Genomic DNA, 20,101 nt, shown 5'->3' with positions numbered 1-20,101 from the left:
CACCATGCCCAGCTAATTTTTTTTTATTTTTAGTAGAGACGGGGTTTCACCATATTGACCAGGATGGTCTCGATCTCTTGACCTCGTGATCCACCCGCCTCGGCCTCCCAAAGTGCTAGGATTATAGGTGTGGGCCACAGCGCCTGGCCCCCCTTCAACGTTTCTCATAAGGTCACTGATCCCATTCATGAAGGCAAAGCTCTTATAACCTAATGACTTTCCTAAAGGTTCTACCTCTTAATGCTATAGCATTGGGTATTATGTTTCAGTATGTGGGGCTTACAGGGGACACCATTATTCACACCACAGCAGTAAGTGTTTGAGAAGTGCTGCCACATCTGAGGCCTTTTTAGAGAAAATGAGAGGGTCTCCAAGGCTGTGGGTTAAGTCAATGTGAAATGTAGACTTGGTAATGGCAATTTGGAAATAATCTCATTCTTTTTTGACCACCTCAGCAGCTTGATAGCTAGGAGAGGTCTATTTGATGTATAATTTTTTTTTAACTGCTAATGGACATTATAGATATTTTTGAAATTGTGGGAGCTGGAAAATATTTTAACAGTCATCTCAAACCATGTCTACATTTTATAAATTTTATAACATTTTAAATCTGTAGACAGAGACACCCTCTACATTTTATAATTTTATAACTGAGATGTAGAGACCCAAGAGAGTTATTGCCAGAGGCCATCCTCACTCCCATCATCTTTCCACATCAGTAGTTACCAGAAATTCTGCCTTGGGAAAGCTGAAACTGATTAGAAGTTTGAATTTTTGGCACTTAGCAAGCTAAATAATTTAGCATGTGTTATCTGAGAAGGCTGAAGGTATAGGTCTAATTTATGGACCCTCATGTTGAAGAGACATCTAAACCAGTTTGGTTTTGTCTATCAATAGGTTAATAGTTGATTAAAAGAGGGTTTCAACTTCATCATATGGTGCCATAAGCCCTGGATAACATTTATCAAATGCCCATGTGTTTGGAAAGAAGTTGTCTGCTCCATTTCTCTAGATAAGAAGGCCTTTTGGCTACCTGCTTTTAGTACTATGGCTGACTAGGTGCTCTGAAAACCTCCTGTTACTATCTATTACATAGGACAGTCTTTAAAGCATTGTTGTCTGCATTTAAATTAGTGGAGATATTCAAACCTTCTCCCCAAACCCCTGCCATGTGAACTGCAGTGAAGAACTGGGATCAGAACAATCAGGGGTCAGGAGAAACACGGTCACTTAACAGTAGACCAGGACAGCAGCAAAGCTACTGTCTATGGGCTACTAAGTCTTGGGCAAATGTTAAAGTAGGGGATCTGAGTCTTGAATTCTTGAGCTGGCCCAAGGTCCTCAATTTATCTTCTTGGGTCAGCTCAAGAATTCTACCATGAATGATGGTAGAAGAATTCTACCATCAGTGACAGAAGCCATAGTTAGAAAGCATACCCAGACTGATAGAAAGACTTCTCAATTTTTGACCTGCAGGATTTTCATCAAAGAGATCAAGAAATGTGCTCACAATCAAAGATCATTACCAAACTAGAAAGGAAGCTGTATTTGTTATGTATTGTATTATAGCAAATTACTCTCTAAGTCAGTTGTTTAAAATGACTATGAACATTCATTATCCCTCCCAGTTTCTGAGGGTCAGACTAGGAGGACCTGGTATCTGGGGAGTGGGTCAGGATTTCTCATAAACTTGCAGTTGTTTGAAGACTTGATGAGTGCTGGGGAATCCAATTCCAAAATAACTCACTCACCTGCAGTATGTTGGTGTTGGTTATTGATGGGAGGCCTCAGTTCCTTCCCATGTGGGTCTCCCATTAGGCCAGCTGAGTGTACTTGTGACATGGTAGCTGGTTTCCATCAGAGTAATTGATCCAAGAAAGAGTAACTCAGGAAGGAGCCATTCTTCTTATATCCTAATGAGAAATGAAAACGGGAAAATTTCTTTGGAATCTTAGGGGAAAAAAGGCTAATCATAAACAAAAATTCAATCTTATTTTAATATTAAAATTAAAATTTTAGTATTTAGTTTACATTTTTCGTATTTTACTTAAAATAAAAAATTGTGTTCAGCAAATACACCATCAGAGGGTAGGAAAAATAAATGGCAAAGGAATGGAGATATTTACAAGTCACTTAACAAATAAAGATTAATATCCAGAATACATAGTTAATTTCTACCAACCAATAATAGACACCCCTATTATTGAAAAACAGGCAAAAGCCAAAACACAGACACTCAACAGAAGAAGAAACAAGCATGGCCAATACAGATATGATGAGGTGCTCAACCTAGCTAATAATCAAGGAAATACAAGTTATGACCAAAATAATATACAATTTCACACCTATTTAATTATCTGAAGTTAGAAGATCTGACTATACCCAGTATCAGAGAAGAAATGAATCAACGGGAAAGCCGGTGGGCACTAAATTGCTACAATGACTTTGGAAAACAACTGGGCTTTCTCTTGTGAAAGTGAATATGTATATATTGTATCTACCCAGCAGTTGTATTTCTAGGTAAGTTATTTTGACCCCTAGAGTATCTTTGGCAATGTCAGGAGACATTTTTGGTTGTACAACTTGGAGACACTACTGACATCTAGTGGGTAGAGGCCAGGGATGCTGCTAAACACCCTATGATGCATAGGACAGTCTTACACAAGGAAGATTTATCTGGTCCCACACGTTAGTACTGCTGAGGTCAAGAAACTCTGCGCTATGCATATGTGTTAGTGAAACTTGCATGTATGTGCACCAGGGGATGTATAGGATATATTCATCACAGGAACAACCAACTGGAAGCCGTAATTCTCCTTTAACAAGAGAACAGAGAAGTCAATTGTGACATAGCTATTCCATGGAATATACATGGTTGAACTATAGCTACAGACAACCATGATGCAAAGTGAAAAACAACAAATCTCGTAAGAAGATATCCCAAGTGATATGTTTAATGAAATGCTTAAAAAAAAGCACAACTGAAAAAATCTGTTATTTAGACCTACCAACAAGAAAACGACAAGAGTATAAAAGTAGAATAGGCAATAATTACACAAAAATCAAAGTACTGGTTACCGTTTGTGCAAAATGAGGGGAGTATTTCAGTATGGAAGCAGGAGATAGATACAGGGAAGCATTGCGACTATGTTTGAATAATTTGATTGGATGATGGGTTCACAGTTGCCGGTTACATTTTCACACTTTATAACTGACATCATCAGTTCTCAATGGTTTTGGCACCAGGGGAAGGTTTCATGGAAGACAAGTTTTCCACAGACCAGGGATATTTGGGACAATTTCGTGAACATTCAAGAGTGTTATTAATACATTTATTGTGTACTTTATTTCTATTTTTACATTGTAACGCTTAATGAAATAATCATACAATTCCGCATAATGCAGAATCAGTGGGAGTCCTGAGCTTGCTGTTGTTTTTTTTAACTACACAGTCTCATCTGAGGGTGATGGGAGATAGGGACAGATCATCAGGCATTAGATTCTCTTAAGGAGTACACAACCTAGATCCCTCGAATGTGCAGTTTACAGTAGGGATAACGCCCCTATGAGAATCTGATGCTGCTGCTGATCTAACAGGAGGCTGAGCTCAGGTGCTCATTCAAGCAATGGGAAGTGGCTATAAATACAGATGAAGCTCCACTCACCCACTGCTCACCTCCTGCTATGCAGACCAGTTTCTAACAGCAACCGGTACAGGTACCAGTACCTATCCATGGCCTGGGGGTCAAGGACCCCTGACTTACATATACATATATATACATACACACACACACACACACACACACACACACACACACATATATATGCATACATACAAATATCACATATATTCTTTTGTACCATTGTATTAAAACATAAACAAATAAGTAAATAAAAATCATTATTCAGGCAGACGTGGTGAAGTGGATTGTATAATACCACACAAGGAATTACCTGAAATTAGAGCAACCAACCTACTTTTGTCCTTTTGGAGAGGAGATGCTGCTCTTTTTGTGTCAGGACTAGGCTCAAAATCCTAATCCGAGCACAAATTTATCTCATGAGTACAATTTATCTCATGAGGTCTGTCCCAGCAGCTCACTAGAGTAGCAACCATCACATCAATGTTGTTGGCTTGAGCACCCCTTACCTTTAAGTTATGTTGGCAATAAACACAAAGAACACAAAGCAAATAAAGGATGGCATGGGGATTTTTAAGACCTAGCTCTTTCTTCCTTTTCTCTCTCTCGATATATATGTACACACACACACACACACACACAGTAGTCATACACTGGTAGGGACATAATATCGTTATGTAACAACAGGGAGAAAGTGGATGATCAGCTGGATTTCCTTGTTTCTTCAACACCCTGATTCTTCTTAAAAGCCAAGTTTTCACAGTCATGTGCCTTTAAACCACAGGTTGGAAAACTGAGATAACCCAAGTGATTTGAAGTGCCCTGACCACCTACCAGTTTAAAACAAAACTGTAAAGATTTCCTTCCTTTTTCCTTCTTTCTTCTTATTCTAAATAGGCTTTCCAAGTGCCATCCTGCCTCTGTTCCTATTCTCAGCTGACTTTCAAATAATCCCTGCTAGAGTGTTAATTGAAAAGCAAGGTATTAACTGATTATAGCTTAGTATGATCCCTCCTAGGGTGATTTTATTTTCATAGGGGACTCATAAAAGTTGGTGTGGGTAGCAGGGAGTGAAGGCTCAGAGATGACCTTCAGGAGGCTGTAGCTAACTCCAACACCTCACAGAGCAAATAAAAAATATTTGTTATGCAGCCTCTGAAAGGTTGGCAAAACCTTGCCTCAGGCCCTGTTTAAACACCCAAGCTCTGTCTACTACTTTTAGAACTGAACTGCAATAAAACCTCTTATTTTCCTGACCCAAGAGGAAATATTTTATAAATTAGAGCCCAGAGAATTATTTGGTCAATATTTGGACTTGAAATCCCCTGAAGAGTGAGAAAGCTAAGGAAAAGAATAGATTTGGAGAAAGTACAAAGGCCAAAATCAATCAACAGAAGGCTTAATAGTGTAAAGAGAAAAAACTTTTTTTCAAGTGTCCAAGCATAAATGTCAAGAGTATTTCAATAAAACCCGAAAGGCTCGAAGTTGAAGCAGGTGTGAGGAAGGGGAATACAGAAGATCCCCGAGGAGAACACAAGCGTGTGGGATGTGTATCTCTATGTACACAATAATTGTCACACCGCCTTCCTGCTTCACAGTACTTGATATTAGCAACTGCTTCTCCTGATAAGAAACAGTATTAGCCGTTTATAGAAGAGGCATCCCTGAGTCAGGATGTTTAAGCCAGCAAAAACTGGTCACAGCTGAATCCAAATCCAAATGTTCAATAGCGGTTCTTGAACTTTACTGTGCATAACTCATCTAATGATGTTCACATAACATGAAGAGTTCAGAATCACAGCTGAGATGAATCCAATTCAGCAGTTCTGGGCATAACCCAGGAGTTTATAGTTTAGGAACATGCCAGGTGGTTCTAATGTATGCAGTGGGCCACCGTGAACCAGGCTTCGGAAAGCCTAAACTAGGGTTTGTATTCAGTGCTTGCACCCCTCCTTCTGTCTCTCAAACTGCCATTGGCTCCAGCAACATTGCCAGAGTCATCAGATTTGCTCAAGTTGGGCCTGAGAGCCCCTCTCCTCATTGGCACCATGCACCTCTCACCTTCTGTCCCGGGTGGGTCTCCTCCCATGCAGGCTGCCATGTGCAACGCCTGCATGAACCAACTCTGCACTCCTACAGGGGCAAAACTGGAAATGTGAGTGGGGCTACCACTCCCAGGGGGATTCCTTGACCAAAGGAGGCAGGAGGCAGTAGGTAAACATTCCCAAGTTGCTATTTCTCAGGAGGACATTTTTCTGAAACTTATTCTGTATTATTCCCCTAGATGGTCCTAGGAGGAACCCTGTTGCTCACAATTATGGCCAGCTATGGAACTATGCTCTTCCTAGTCCAAAAGTAAACTGCTTATCCAAAAGTTAGCTACTACATGGGAGCTTTTGCTGCAAACTCTGCCTTCTGAGAAGAAGAGAAGCTGAGGGAAGGTTCTATGAAGGGTCACCTGAGAGACTGGCTCTGGAAACCAAGAAGGAGAGGGTGAAGGGGACAGACAAAGAGCCCTGGGTACATTCTTCCAATGCTGCCTCACTCAGAGTAGCCCCATTTTGTCTGTTTTTTTTTGTGTGTTACACTTCTCCATTTTAGTTTCCTTTAAAATAATGGAGATAAAAGGCATTTGAAAATAGTCTAAGAAAAAGACTCAAATCTTGGTAGCAAGAGCCCAAGATCTACCACTAGTACAACCTGAAATGAAGTACATAATACCTCAGCATTTCTTTTCTTGTCTACATGTCAGTTATTGAGACAATTATTGTAGAGACACAATTATTATTAGTTGATAATAAAAAATTAATAGGAGTGTGCCCTGTGGCCCAGACCCAATCCCTCTAACCATGCAGTTGTCATCAGGCTCTTGTTTAATTTCGTGAATTTGTTCACACTAATAAGCCATTGGACCCACGTCACACAAACTCTGAAGTGGTTAGTTAAGTATCTTACAATGTCAGTGCAAAATTTGACTTCATTTGTTGATGCTGCATTGATGTATTAACAGAAAACTCACAAGTTTCAAGAAAGGAAAGGGAAGGAAATGAAAGGGAAAACAAAGGAAGGAAAGAGAAGAAAAATAAATTCTCACTAAAAACAAAGCATAATTACATTATATGTATATACACCTCTACATCCTCTCTAGGATAGAGGTGCCCATGTGGTCCACTTTCTCTTTTCCTCCACAGTTTCTTTCCTAGGTTATCTGGTAGTCCACTGCCATCCCTGTACTCCCCTCATGTTGACACTAGGCATTTTCCTAGATTCTTCCATAGGTTCTTCTGACATGGAAGTGCAATATAAACATAAAAGCCTTGTTTGTTATACCAGAAACTATAATACCTTGTTGCTGGATCCATGGACTTTTCCATTTGTTCCCAAATTTTACTCTGTAAGAACAAAATAAAACAGAGCCACAATGGAGCTATTATGCCTCATGTATGACATCCGTATATTCATTTTCACTGAAGTATAATATGCATAGAAAAAGAGTACATACTTCATAAATGTACAGCTTGAGAAATTTTCACAAATATATCCTCTTGTGTAACCAGCATACAGGCCAAGAAGATTACAAGTACCCAATTACCCTCCCTTATGCCACCCTCCATCATTACTTACACTACGAAAAGAGCTGATATACTGACTTCTAGTATCATCAATTTACTTTGCTGGTTTCTGAGGTTTGTGTAGTTATAATCACAATTTATACTCAAATGTGTCTAGTTTAATTCAATATTGTAAGATTCATCTGCATCATTACTTCCAGTAGTAGCCCATTTTCATTGCTATGTCTAGCATTTACTTGTATAAACATAAGACAGTTCATTCATTCTACTGTGTTGAACATTTTAGTTTTTTCTAGATTTTGCCTATTTCATAGAGTGCTATTATGACAACTCTTGAATGACTTTTGCTACACCATGCTTGCACTGCTTTGGTGAAGGTACTTAAAGTGAAGTACCTGGGTACAGAGGTTTAGCTATGTACTGAAATGCTTTCAGAAGAGTTGGTAATTAACAAGATCACTTAAAATGTTTATTTGCAGGGCCAATACAGCCAAAACATTCCAGGAAAAAAAAAAACAACAAAAAACACCACCACCATCAAAGTGGAAAGACACTAGCAAGTATGACTTATTATAAAACTACACTAATTAAGAAGACAGTGTGGCACTGTGGCAATGGTCAAATAATGAAATATAACTTGGAGTCCAGAACTATTTTTCCTTCCTTCCTTCCTTCTTTCCTTCCTTCCTTTTCTTTCCTTTCTTCCTTTTTTCTTTCTCTCTCTATCTCTATAGATGTTAGTATGTGTGTATACATTTGTATATTATATGTAGATTTGATATATAATAAAGATGGCATTGTTAACAATTATGGAAAGAGCAGTCTTTTCAATATATGACATGAGGTCAATATTATCCATATTGAAAAAAAAATTCTTAATTCCTGTCTCACACCATACACAAAATCAATTCCATGGTTTATATGAAGTTTGCACTCTTTACTGGGTATATACAGTCATCAGAAAGAAAGAAAGTTCTCAGGCTGAATCACTTGTATATATCCTTTAATAAACTTTATTTTCATTTGTATTAACATTCAAATTAGCACTTCTGATAATTTTCTTTATTGAGACTATCAGGGATGGTTAATGGGTATTAAAAAATAGAATAAACAACACTATTTAATAGCACAACAGGGAGTCTATAGTCAATAACAACTGTATATTTTAAAATAAAGACTGTAGTGGGATTTTTTGCAACTCAATGGGTATATGCTTTAGGGGATGAATACCCCATTCTCCATGATGTGTTTATTTCACATTGTATATCTGTATCAAAACATCTCATGTACCCAATAAATATATATACCTACTATGTACCCATAAGAATTTTAAAATATTAAAACAGCAATAAAAAAAAATCGCTATGTGTATTTTGGAAAACTGCTATCATTCTCCCTTTTTTTTCTTCCTTCATTTTTCCTTCCTCCGTTACTTTCCACCTTCCCACCATTTGTTTTTTCATTCATCTAACAACATACATCAGATATCAGAGGTTACAAATCAGCAGCCCACATGCCAACCAGGACCTGAAGAGTTATATTAAAACATGGGGAGAAATGCCAGACGTAGGTGACAGGGTGATGGAGGCAGCAAGCCACACTGCCATGTGTGTACCTATGCAATAGTCCTGCATGATCTGCACATGTACCCAAAGTACAATAAAAAATAATAAATAATAATTTTAGGTACATTAATAGCATGTTTTAAACAGTAATATAAATACATGAACTACATAAATGTGAGTGAATCTTAGACTCATAAGTAAATAAATAGAAGATTACCAAAAAAATGCATTGTTAAAAATAAATAAAAATAAATCCTGTTATATAAAAATTAAAAAATTCTGTTTAAATAAAAATAAATCCTGTTACCAATATGATTATGAAAATTTACATGAGACCAAATTATGGGGCATCTCTTGAAAATTTAGCAGGTCTGGCAACCGCAGGACAAGAGTAATCCATAGCAACAGTCTGCTGGATTTTGTGAAACTTGCCAGCTTGAGACAGGGCAATCCTCCCAGGTTCATCGTAATCCTCACTGGGCCTGCTTCACTCATGTATATTTATTACCTGTCTGACCCCTACTGGAATTTGCATTCAAGATTTCTGTTACCATAAATGTTTGAATAGAGTAGTTAGACATAAAAACGTGTTTCTAAAGAAATTATAGATGCATAAATGTCAATATTGTTTTCTATTTATATACAGTTTTCAGTGTTCTACATATGGCAGCTAAAAAGATTCTTCTTCTTCTTTAGTTTTCGGCATAAATCCCTTCTTGTTTCCACAGGAACATTAGCTCAAATTTGCAGATACTGTGTGATACAGATAAAATTACTGCATTTAAAACCATATGTCACACTAAACTGCTCAAGAGGCATCAAGCCTTTCTTACTTGCATATTTTAAAAGATATAATTTTATGCTCAGTTAAGATGGAAAAGAGCATTAGGTTTGAAGATAAACCTATTTACTGTGGAAGCACTCGCTAAATAATTTCACCAAATTACTAGGTAGAGACACATTCGTATAGTATGTTAAAAGTGAACTTTTTCAACTTACATATGTCTTCCTTCATATTAATCAGCTGCCAGGGATTATCATTTTGATAGTAGCTGGATTCACAAGGATATGACAGACCTTGGACCGATTTTTTTTTATACATTTGTATTTACTTTTTAAAAGTTGTAATAAGGATCTCAATTCTCAAAGTGGCTATAAATCATTTAAAATTTTATGGGAACTGTTGCTCTGTTTTAGGCCATCATTATATTATGGTGACAGGAAGGTACAAAACCCTATTACCATTTCATAGAGACAAAAAAATCAACTGGAGTAGTACAAAATAAAGTGGCTCACAACTGTGAAAAGTTCTTCAGGGGTAAGATCAACTTCAGTACTCCTATTCCTCACTCCTATACATATAAGTTGCACATCATTTTCAAACACAGAAGCACATAATGGAAGTACATGTCTTGTTTTAAGACAATATGACCCCTAGGGCCCTGTTCTCTTAAGGAGTATTTAATACATCTCAAACAAAAAGAAAGTTTAAATGACAACCACACTGAATTCAGATCTCAGATTTACAAAAATGGCTTCATTACGCTGTCTCATAAGTGTATATAAATGTGCACACACATATATTTTTCTCCTTCGTCAAGTGAATATTAAAAGCCAAGTAAGAAATAAAGAGGATTGGAAGTGATCAGAGAGAGTATCAATGAAAAATTTCCTTGCTCGAAGGTGACCAGAATCCAGAACCTCAGTACCACTTAGCCCATCTAAGGCTTGAAAATAATGACAGTAACATTATGATATTCTACACAGACTATTTACATTAGTAGTACATAAACAAAATGACTAGTCAGTTTGTAGCACATACATACGTATCCAACATAAGGCCCTTTCTGACTTAGGAGAACCTAAAGCTTAAATTGCTCCCATCACCCTAACTGGGATCTTATGTTTAGTTTCTAATTTTACTCAGTTCTGTTCACTCCTGCCTCCCATTTCTGGTTCATTTCCTCGCCTCTACCCTGTCCCAGGTGTTGATTTTGAGATCCAAGTACTAAAAAGAAAACATGGCATCTACTGTTCTCCCACACATCTATATTTGCTTCTTCCATTGTCCCAGTGCACCGAATGAGACAGAAAGGGAGGTGGTACTGAAGATGTAGAACTGTAGTTAGAAAACAAGTCATAAGGAAGACAATTTTTGTAAGCTTCTTACATTGCATTTTCAGCCACTATTCGTTCCTCTGACATAAACTTGGTTCTGAGCTTGTTCCTCAAAGTTCTCCAGTCCCTAAACATACTAAAAGGCCATTCTCCAGCAAATTCCTTCTCTCTCCAGTGGGACATCCACCTTGAAAATTGATCTTCCATACTCAATGGCCTTACTTTCTTCTCTAACACCCAACAGGTCCCCATCAGCTACTACTTTTTCTTGCTCTAAAACTTTTCCCAAATTTACAACCTTGCTTTGCAACCTTCAGGTACCCAATCAGTAAATACGTGACAAGTTCCAAACACAAAAGGTCATATGAAAGTTGCCTCTTATACTGTCCACAGACTAATCCCAAATGAAATTCCTAATAAACCAGTTGTCATTCAACTCTTGCTTCCAGGTCATCAATGTTGTTGAGAAATTTTGTAATGTAGTTTTAGAGTGGGCCTTTACAAGTGTATAACTGTTAGCTTTGTAACAAAGCCTCGAACTTGACCCCAATCACTTTTTTTCTGTCCTCTCAAGCCCCTCTTTTAATTTTCTTGCTGTCAAACTTTAAGTGTGAGAGGGGTGTGTGTGTGTGTGTGTGTGTGTGTGTGTGTGTGTGTGTGTGTGAAGATAGACAACAATCTGAATCCTACCAGTTCTCGTTCCTGTATTTCCCAAATCTCTATCTTCTTATTTTCAAATTCAACATTGTCACCTGGGTTGAGCTCTTTATCACATTTCTATCTCCATGGAGACAACACGAATCCAGTATTTCTATCTTATACTTAATTCTCTTTGCTAATTTCTGTGCTTCAGCTGGGAAATATACTCTAGCAAGTTGTCTGTAAGTTTTCCCTTCTTTTCTTTAACCATATAACTTTTTAAAAAGAAAGAACATAATAGATATTAACCATTTCCTTCCTTCCTCTTCAACCTCCCAATTTTAATTTCCACATCCATATCCCCAGCAACACCTATGACTTTTATTAAAGCTCCATGCTTGTGGCCTCATCTACTTACTGGATATCTTCAGCTGAAGATTTTATAGGCACCCCCAATTCAATATGTCTGAAACCAGATTTATTATCTTCCCATTGCTAAAATAGTCTGCTTCTCTGCTATCTCTCAACCCACTTATAAACATCACTTAGAATGTTTTCTCTTTTTGATTGGACTGAAAGAACTGTAAAGCAGGGAGTTAGTGCTCAGCTCTCCAAGTAGGTAACATGTCTGGGTAACCACAATGCATCATTCACCAGACATTCAGGAATAATAGAAGTACAGACAGTGTATTTTTATGGGGTGCTTCATTTGTGTTCCTCGTTGTATCATCTTAATCAAGAGAAGGAACTTGTGATAGCTGTGGATTTCCCTTCTAGATGAAACTCATTTGTGTTCACATTTCCATTTCAGAAAAGAGGAAGGCAGCACCAAATTCAATTTAAAATCTCAAGGTATCAATTCACCTAGCCAGACATTAATTCCACAGAACATTATTTCTTAAAGACCACTATTTCCTAATTCACACACTAGGTATATGTTTTATTTATCTAAATGGAGCTAGTGTTAAGAATGGGGTAAGACACATTCTTTTTGATAATCAATCTTATTAAAATATGACCCTCCTTCAGTAAACTACACCTATTCTAAATGTACAGTTCAATGAGTTTCAGCAGCTACATACATGTGTTTTCACCTTCATAATAAAGGTATAGAACATTTTCATAAAACAAAAAAGTTTATCTGTGTCCCTTTGTATGAAGGGCCTTCACTCCTCCCTAATCCTAGGGAAAGTATTTACCTGCATCTGTCAGTTGCATTTTTTAAAAATTTCATGTGAATTGAACCATAGCAATCAACTCCTCTGCGTCACTTGCACCGTATAATGCTTTTGGAGACCCACTTGTTGCATGGATCTTGATTTTGTTTCTGAGTAGTTTTCTATCATATGAATATACAATTTTCTTATTGTGATGGATTATTTGTTCTACTTTGGAGGTGGAAGCTAATGGATAAGCTCCAACAACATTCACGTACTTGTCTTTGTGTGGGTATGTGGCTCCATTTCTCTTGGGTAAATACCTGGGAGTAAAGTGGTAGGGTTATATAGTAAGATAAGGAGCTTCCAAACTGCTTTCCAAAGTGGTTTAAACATTTCACATTTCCAACAACAGTGCTAACTTCAGTGTAGTTGGTGATGTGTTTTTCCAAGTCATCCACATCCAACTGACATTTATAACTACTTGTTTTATTAACTACTGAGAAAGAAGTATCAAAATAGCCAGCTATGACAGACTTTGTCTACTGCTAATTTCAGTTTGGTAAGGTTTTTGTCCTGGTATGTTTTGAGGTTCTGTTATTTGGCATATACACATTTAAGGTTGTTATACCATCTTGGTGAATTTACTCCATAATGAAATGCCCCTTTTTTATTTCTGATAATATTCCTTTATCTGATATGTACTTTGGTCAGTATTAGTATGGCCATTCTAATATTTTAAGTATTTTCTTGTAGACGGTGTATAGCTTTGTTTGCTTTTTAACACAGTCTAACAGCCAATGTTTTTAAATCAGACTATTTAGATTCAATGGAATTTCTGTATAGTTGATATTATATAAATCCTCTTGATATTTTCTATTTGTTTCATTTGTTCTTTGTTCTTTACTTCTTTTTGTATCATGCTGTAGACTGAATATTTTTAGTATTCTCCCTAGCTACACTGTCTTTTTTTTCTTTTAATAGTTATTTGCATCTTTAGTTGATGAGTCTACCTTCAAATAATATACCACTTCAAGAATAATATAAAAGCCTTGAAACAGCAGATTTATATTTCCCTCCTCTCCTCTTGCTGACTTCCAATTACGTTGCTCTAGCTGGACTGTCTCCCGTATCTCAGGTCTCAGTTGAAACAACTGGAATAACTTAGACCTATTTCATGTGCTCTGTGCTCAGTCCTGTGGCGGTGGCAATTTTCAAGAAAAGCAAGTGGAATTGTTTAAGTCTTCTAGAACCAACACACACTTCTACTTGCATTCTTTTGGCCAATGCAAGTCATAGGGTCAAATCGTGTTCAACGGTTGCAGAAAGAGGTACCTTCCACCTCTGCAGTCTCTCGATGAGGAAAGCTATGTGATATTACAAAAAGCTTGGATATGAAAAGTGGTGGAAAATTTGGGCTATTTTTTTTTTACCATTAATCTGCCATATAAACTTTACCTATGTAAAATGATCTTATTTTTGGAAGCTGACTAATGACTCAGATTACAATGATCTTTAGTTTTCTCTGCTAAGCCTCGCTAATCATTATGACTCACTCTAGCATATGGGCAATGGGAACACTAGGGAATCTCATTAATCAGCCATCTATATCTGTCTCCTCAGGCCTCTGCCTATTTCTGCCTCCAACTTCTTCATTGCATTATTTTTGCTTTGCCAGATCCTGTCAATATGTCACAACTTGTGATAAAGCAAATATCATTTCATGAAATCTACCCTGAGTACCTTGGAGAATATATTTTCATAGCACTTTATACCATCACCCTTATGGCATTTATATTCTACCTTTCATTTTATTTATTCAATTGTGTGATCCTACCCTGTGCCATATAGTCCTTGAAGCCAAAATTATGTCCTTTTTACTTTGTGCCTTCTTCAAGATTAACTCACAGTCTTTTACATAATAGCTGTACCACTGAATAAGCTGAGTAAGAAATAGATTAATGTGTACATACTGTGGCTGCTTTTCTAATGAGCAGAAAAAAAAAGCTTTAACAATAATTTAAATCAAGACTATATATATTAATAGCACCCATTTATTATATTCTATGCCCAAATACTATGCTTAAAATTTTAAAAACATTACAAGAAACTAGTAATTCTTCATTGTTGCCTACCTCTTAATTTCAATCAATATTATAAAATATCAGCCAATGCTTGCTCTTCTGCCCAGTTTTGAGAAGAAAAAAATAACAAAAATGGGGCTTTGGAGACAGAGTATACATTCAAATCTCTCACTGCTACTTCTCACTGTTACTCATTCTGAGATTCTCTCCAAAAGTTTACCAATATTAATTCAGTATCAAAAGGAATAAAAAAGAGGGAGACAGTCTGACACTTAAAAGGGACTTGTTACTTGCCCACTTAATTCTATGCTCTCTCTCCAAATCTAGGTCTGCTTTGATGGCAACGACTACAGAACACAGTGGACTCTTGTACCTTTACAGATGTGGCTTGGAAAGATGAACATGAAGGAGAAAAGAGAGATTTGGTTTTTGTTTAACTTAAGTATCTTTTTTTTGTTTAACTTAAATATCTTTTCACTTCACTCTGGTTTATTGGAGAGAAGTCTTATAGGTATTGGAAGAGTTGAGGACCACCATGGAATAATATCCCACCATCTACAAAAGGAAATGAGCTGCTCTTCCCCTTCAGCCTTTGCAGTTAAGGGCAGCATCCTTGACAAGATGTATTTATTGGAGAAGGTTTTACCCTTGCTTCCTCCCCTTTCAGGGAGGCTGATGACACATGTCCAATGCTAATAAATAGTTTGTTCACATCCTGCTTTCTGTTCCAGTCTTTTCTTCTATCCTTTTGGTTGTTAAAATGAATCTATCTTTGAGATGCTTTTCAACCTTCAAATGCACCAGAATTTCCCACCTCCAAAATCACTAAGAGATGTTTCAGATCTCAGAATTCCTTTTACCAATAATGCTACTTTGGGCTGCAGGAAACATCTAGTTTCCCCATAACACCACAAAAAAATCTGAAGATATTAGAAAAGGGAGAAGGCTACAGGACATTGGATAAAGAGTGGTTGTGGTAGGCAAAATAATGTCTTTTCCCCCAAGAATATTGTCCTCTTTTCTAATTCCTGAAACCTGTGGATGTGTTACCTTAAGCTGCAAGGCTCTTTGTTCCAGATAAGTTAAGGTCCCTGAGATGAAAAAGTTATCCTAAAGTGTCCAGCTGGGCCAAACCTAGTCACCTTTCCTGGTTGAGTTGAGAGAGACATGTGAGAATGGAAGAAATACTAGGGAAATGTACTGTTGATGACTTTGAAAATCGAGGAAGGGACCACTCACCAAAAAATGCAGATATTCTTTAGAAGCTAAAAAATGCAAGGAATCAGATTCTTTCTCAAGAAGCCTCCAGAAAGGCCTATAACCCTGCCAACACATTGATTTTAGATCAGTAAGAACTGTGCAGACTTCTGAACCTACGACCGTAAGATAATAAAATTGTGTTGTTTTACATCATTGCTTGTGGTAATTTGTTACAGCACAATAGGAAACTAATATAGTGGGAATGACTAGGGATAACTAAAGACGTATTTTCTAAGAATGTCCAGCTGTTTCCAGATGAACACCTTGAGCATCCTTTACCTCAGACTTAAAAGTATTATTTTTAAAGCCTTTGAATATACAAGCATTCTTGAAGAATGAAATTTTCTCTTCAAAGGTAAAAGTCTTCCACAAGAGGTTTTATTTTCCCTCCATAATGTTGTGTGTCTATGCTTGTGCATATCTGAGATTAAAACAAAAACACAAAATTAGAGAAACAGGTGGTATAGGTAGGTAATATTAGAAAGCTTCAAATCTCTATTGCTATCCTTGCCACAGCAATCTGCCAATTGCCTGCTGGATGGAAGGAATGTTTCTAGGTACTGAAGATACATAAAATTAAACATTTGGCCTCTGCTCTCAATAAAATATTGTATGATGTTTTCATTAACTTAATATTTTTCTGAACATTGCTTTTAGGAGGAACTCAAAAATGACCTGAAAAAATTTATCTTTTTCTATGTTTACAATGGTACCGGATTTTTCCCAAAGGGCTCTGAAAAGCTATAGATCATCGAAGTAGAAATCTTATTCCCTGTCCTGTACCTACTAAGGCAAAATTTAAAAATGATACATTTTAGGATGATCTAACAGAAGCGGGAACAGCAGAGGGATTGACACCAGCAGAAGGTCACAATCCCTTGAGTTTTGGTTAATGGAGACCATATTGTGCATTTATTACCAGATGAACAGTGGTATAGGAGGCCATTCATAAATGTTAGTTATACATAGAGAGAGGAAATACAGAGAAGAAAAACCTTATTAGACATATAAATGAAAACTGGTCCTTCAATGCGGCGGATAACCTGAGATCAAACCAATCTCGGATACTTTGTAGCAGTGTGATATTGAGAAAGTTCCTTAACTTCTAACAGCTTCCATTTTCTTAATTTAAAAAACATGCATAATAAAAATTCTGAATCACAGAAATTTTATCAGCATTATACGAGTAAAAATTTTTAAGAGCACCTAGTGATATGTTTGGTACATATAATATTAATTAATGATCATTTATTCAATCTTTCATTTGTTCAAAACCCACTTGGCATTTGCAAATACAATGACATAATCCTTGAATTTAATGACTCTGTACACCTAAGAACTGCTGACTCCTAAATTTTGAGATTTGCAAATGGATTCACCTATCTGCCAAGATCTGCACTAAATGTTTCAACAGAGCAATTATAAGTTAATTCTCTCTTTTGTTTCATGCTTCATTTTTAGATGTTTCATAACCAACTCCTTTGGAAAGAAAAAAGTATCTAGCACATCAGCAATTTTCAAGCACATTAGGATTTGAACAGCTGAATGACAGTATCTCCTGGAGGAAAGATTTTCTACTCACGGAACCTGAGATGAGAATCATCTGTCCCGGTTTTACAAATTAGAAAGAAAAAAAAAAAACTCCAGTGCCTTTTCTGGCAGTATTTTTCTGATGTTGAAATTCTGATACAAATATTCAAGTTCAATGCAATCCCATCATGAGCATGTGTGCATGAATGAACATGTATACATATATATGATAGAGTCCTGACAATCAAGATAATGTGTTTTTACAGACAAGAATTTTTTTTTAAAAGCTACTAAAATGCATTTAACTTGCTTTGTGAGAAAGCCAACCCTGTGTGTAATTCCCAACTCTGGTTGCAAAATACAGTGACCTAGACATTTTTATTTTTTTTAATCCTATATCTAGAAGTTTCTCATTCTGATTTATGTGGTCTGAGATGGGGCCTAGACTACAGCAGGATATTTAGAAAGTTTCTCAGGTGATTTTAACAAGTACAAAGTTGAGAAATGATACCCTACACCAGTGATTAGTGACACATGGCCTCAGTAGTACATTATAATCACCTGAGGGAGCTTTAAAAAAATACTGATGCCTGGGGCATACCCCAGATGTATTAAAAAGAATGAGAGGGGACAACCTCAGGCATCAATATTTTTTAAAGCTCCCCAGCATGTGCTACCTGGGTTGAGAGACAATGCCTGTGCCCTGCCAGTGATACAGTGATTATGATGTACATTAGGCATCAAATGATTCATTATGCCGCCTTATATCTCAACTCACTGCAGCTGGGACTCATATTAGACACCTCATCTTTGTTTCACATATGAAATTAACAAAATTAATTTCAGGTTCTATCATACCTTTAGTAAGATGAGCACTGTCAGTGATCAGAGAATTGCCTCTAGTGTTTCTGACATGTTTGCTTTCACAATATTTTGAGAACTAATAGTCTACTCTGAGCAAATATTAATACCATTCCATGTGAGTAAATTTTGTCCTGGAATTGGCTGTGGGCAATTCATGATTCTATAAGCCCTGGGGTCTCTATTCCTTTACTAGAAATGGATACCACTGATATATGTCACATTTTAGGCACATTCAACTGTGCAGTTGGTGTTGGGTAAGCCTATACCCTTCATGCTCAAGACTCTAACATTTGCTAATTTCAGAAGAATTTTGAATATTACTGGGAAGTGTAGGTCCATGTTACTTATCACCATTTTTCTAAAGCTCATCATGCTCCAACGTTAGAAAAGTTTCAAGGGAGCTTCATGTTAATACTGACATTTTGGTGTGACCTGTCCCCAGGTCACATCAAAAAAATGAAGCACTATTTTTTTTTTTTTTTTTTGCTCAGTATCTTTCCTCAAATAGCAATGGAAGCATTGATATGGAATTATTGAGTAATCTGACTTAGTGTTAATTATGGTAGTCTATAGATAGTACAGATTGTTATTTATTTATTATGTGATCTTTGCTTAGAACCATTTTTACACAGTCTTTGTTGGCTATCTTGTAAATCTGTTTCAGAACAGAATCCTCAGGCAGCTGTATTTGAAATGAAGCTTTGTTAGATAAGAAATCAAATTCACAATCCTTCTGTGGTTTTGGTGCAAAAGCTCCATCTGGAAATGGACCAGCCCTTAATGCCTCAGCATATGTCCCGGGGACTACATTTTCCCAATAATTGAACACTTTGATTCCAAATGCAGAACAGTTTTCTCGCTCAATGCTGTTACTCACCTGTCTCTGAACACACAAACTTCAGGCAGCCAAAGGGAATGTGGAAAGATATTCATAATGAAGAAATACAAACATTCTCATTGTAAATAAGTGATGCTGAAACATTCTTCTGGTTTGTATTCTGCCTAGGAGTTTAAAGGGTTTTTACTTAGTTCCGACTTTGCTAACCTATAAACCATCTGAGTTCCCTCCATTTCCCTGCATGTTGGCATTTTAGTGTTACAAACTGACCTTCTGTCATTAACTCATTGGATTTCATCAAAACACAAGGGACCTTTATCATTACAAAGCTCCTGGGTGGAATAAAATGGCTTAGATTGTTAAAGGGAAAAGGGGGACAAGAAATCAGTATTTTCACTCTAGAAAATACATACATACACACACACACACCCCCCCCCCTGCAATCCACAATCCAGATGGCCATGGTGCCCCGGGTGGGGAAGAAATAACCCACTTACTGCTTCTTTTGCCTTTTACATGGACTACCATGAATGGCCAATCCTGACCCTCAGGGACTGCTCTTTAAGCGTTCTTAGAACAGAAATAGAATTGTAAGTGTTAGTTTCTGGTCCAGGTCCATGTCACCACAGGTAGAGACACAATGGTTAAAGTAGGATGGACAGGAACTAAGGAGTCAATCAACTTTGACCTGAATTGGCATCCAATATGGAGGATTTCCGTAATAGTAATAGGACACAGTTCTCTTTAGGCTTCCCTTTATCCTTATCTTTGATAGTATTAGATTCTTACGTATACTCTGTTTTTAACTGAAACAGCCTGCTGCTAAAGCCTTC

At 37.0% G+C, this 20,101-nt stretch overlaps 1 long non-coding RNA gene across 1 annotated transcript in view; it reads right to left on the bottom strand.

Moving 5' to 3' along the window:
- Positions 1-1,765: 1,765 nt before the first annotated feature.
- The window catches only part of LOC108299391, a 435,824-nt gene continuing 417,488 nt past the window's right edge, over positions 1,766-20,101 (bottom strand). Inside the window, exon 4 of the long non-coding RNA XR_005198934.1 lies at positions 1,766-1,913. This is a non-coding gene — a long non-coding RNA (uncharacterized LOC108299391). The remainder of the gene's footprint in view (positions 1,914-20,101) is intronic.

The sequence above is a fragment of the Cebus imitator genome, unplaced genomic scaffold, assembly GCF_001604975.1.
Source record: "Cebus imitator isolate Cc_AM_T3 unplaced genomic scaffold, Cebus_imitator-1.0 Scaffold21, whole genome shotgun sequence".
Classification (NCBI taxonomy): domain Eukaryota; kingdom Metazoa; phylum Chordata; class Mammalia; order Primates; family Cebidae; genus Cebus; species Cebus imitator.
This window is presented reverse-complemented; position numbering and strand designations above follow the sequence as displayed.